Source organism: Carassius gibelio, chromosome A19 (genome assembly GCF_023724105.1).
Source record: "Carassius gibelio isolate Cgi1373 ecotype wild population from Czech Republic chromosome A19, carGib1.2-hapl.c, whole genome shotgun sequence".
Lineage (NCBI taxonomy): Eukaryota > Metazoa > Chordata > Actinopteri > Cypriniformes > Cyprinidae > Carassius > Carassius gibelio.
Genome location: NC_068389.1, coordinates 1,755,001 through 1,757,500, shown reverse-complemented (window position 1 = coordinate 1,757,500; position 2,500 = coordinate 1,755,001). Strand labels below are relative to the sequence as shown.

Here is a 2,500-nt window from a genome sequence, read left to right as displayed (position 1 = left end):
GAGATCGGGCATTGACTCTATTTTTTGGCAAAATTATTATATACTAAGTGAAAAATTTCAAAATAGCTTAGAGTACCTGGCATTCCCAGGCGGTCTCCCATCCAGGCACTAACCAGGCCCAAACCTGCTTAGCTTCCGAGATCAGACAAGATCGGGCATAGCCAGGCTGGTATGGCCATAAGCGAAGACTGCTGCAAAGAGAAGGCTATTTAAAGATCAGCCAATCTACTCGCCAGTACATTATAAAAGTAGGAAAGAAACCCCAAAAGCTTAAAGCACCTGGTATTCCTAGGCGGTCTCTCATCCAAGTACTAACCTGGCCCAAACCTGCTTATATTCAGAGATCGGGCATTGACTCTAATTTTTGGCAAATTTATTATATACTAAGTGAAAAAATTCCAAAAGCTTAAAGCACCTGGTATTCCTTGGCGGTCTATCATTCAAGTACTAACCAGACCTTAACCTGCTAAGATTCAGAGATCGGGCATTGACTTCTTCTTTTTTTTTTTTTTTTTGCAAGATTATTATATAATTCGTGAAAAATATCCAAAAATTTAAAGCACCTGGTATTCCCAGGCAGTCTCCCATCCATGTACTAACCTGGCCCAAACCTGCTTATATTCAGAGATCGGGCATTGACTCTATTTTTTGCCAAATTTATTATATACTAAGTGAAAAAATTCCAAAAGCTTAAAGCACCTGGTATTCCTTGGCGGTCTCTCATCCAAGTACTAACTAGACCTAAACCTGCTAAAATTCAGAGATCGGGCATTGACTCTTTTTTTTTTTTTTTTTGCAAGATTATTATATAATTTGTGAAAAATATCCAAAAATTTAAAGCACCTGGTATTCCCAGGCAGTCTCCCATCCATGTACTAACCTGGCCCAAACCTGCTTATATTCAGAGATCGGGCATTGACTCTATTTTTTGCCAAATTTATTATATACTAAGTGAAAAAATTCCAAAAGCTTAAAGCACCTGGTATTCCTTGGCGGTCTCTCATCCAAGTACTAACCAGACCTAAACCTGCTAAGATTCAGAGATCGGGCATTGACTCTTTTTTTTTTTTTTTTTTTTTTTTTGCAAGATTATTATATAATTCGTGAAAAATATCCAAAAATTTAAAGCACCTGATATTCCCAGGCAGTCTCCCATCCATGTACTAACCTGGCGCAAACCTGCTTATATTCAGAGATCGGGCATTGACTCTATTTTTTGGCAAAATTATTATATACTAAGTGAAAAATTTCAAAAAAGCTTAGAGTACCTGGCATTCTCAGGCAGTCTCCCATCCAGGCACTAACCAGGCACAAACCTGCTTAGCTTCCGAGATCAGACAAGATCGGGCATAGCCAGGCTGGTATGGCCCTAAGCGAAGACTGCTGCAAAGAGAAGGCTATTTAAAGATCAGCCAATCTACTCGCCAGTACATTATAAAAGTAGGAAAGAAACCCCAAAAGCTTAAAGCACCTGGTATTCCTAGGCGGTCTCTCATCCAAGTACTAACCTGGCCCAAACCTGCTTTTGTTCAGAGATCGGGCATTGACTCTATTTTTTGCCAAATTTATTATATACTAAGTGAAAAAATTCCAAAAGCTTAAAGCACCTGGTATTCCTTGGCGGTCTATCATTCAAGTACTAACCAGACCTTAACCTGCTAAGATTCAGAGATCGGGCATTGACTTCTTCTTTTTTTTTTTTTGCAAGATTATTATATAATTCGTGAAAAATATCCAAAAATTTAAAGCACCTGGTATTCCCAGGCAGTCTCCCATCCATGTACTAACCTGGCCCAAACCTGCTTATATTCAGAGATCGGGCATTGACTCTATTTTTTGCCAAATTTATTATATACTAAGTGAAAAAATTCCAAAAGCTTTAAGCACCTGGTATTCCTAGGCGGTCTTTCAACCAAGTACTAACCAGACCTAAACCTGCTAAGATTCAGAGATCGGGCATTGACTCTATTTTTTTTTTTTTTTTGCAAGATTATTATATAATTTGTGAAAAATATCCAAAAAATTAAAGCACCTGGTATTCCCAGGCAGTCTCCCATCCATGTACTAACCTGGCCCAAACCTGCTTATATTCAGAGATCGGGCACTGACTCTATTTTTTGCCAAATTTATTATATACTAAGTGAAAAAATTCCAAAAGCTTAAAGCACCTGGTATTCCTTGGCGGTCTATCATTCAAGTACTAACCAGACCTTAACCTGCTAAGATTCAGAGATCGGGCATTGACTTCTTCTTCTGCACCTGATATTCCCAGGCAGTCTCCCATCCATGTACTAACCTGGCGCAAACCTGCTTATATTCAGAGATCGGGCATTGACTCTATTTTTTGGCAAAATTATTATATACTAAGTGAAAAATTTCAAAATAGCTTAGAGTACCTGGCATTCTCAGGCGGTCTCCCATCCAGGCACTAACCAGGCCCAAACCTGCTTAGCTTCCGAGATCAGACAAGATCGGGCATAGCCAGGCTGGTATGGCCATA

The 2,500-nt window shown here is 39.1% G+C and overlaps 1 protein-coding gene and 3 pseudogenes across 1 annotated transcript in view; all 4 read right to left on the bottom strand.

Moving 5' to 3' along the window:
• The window catches only part of LOC127934946 (E3 SUMO-protein ligase ZBED1), a 157,632-nt gene that overhangs the window by 21,063 nt on the left and 134,069 nt on the right, over positions 1-2,500 (bottom strand). The window lies entirely within an intron of this gene.
• On the bottom strand, positions 65-183 carry LOC127936014 (uncharacterized; annotated as a pseudogene).
• LOC127937442 (uncharacterized) lies at positions 1,257-1,375 on the bottom strand (annotated as a pseudogene).
• LOC127936650 (uncharacterized) overlaps positions 2,385-2,500 on the bottom strand; it is a 119-nt pseudogene continuing 3 nt past the window's right edge.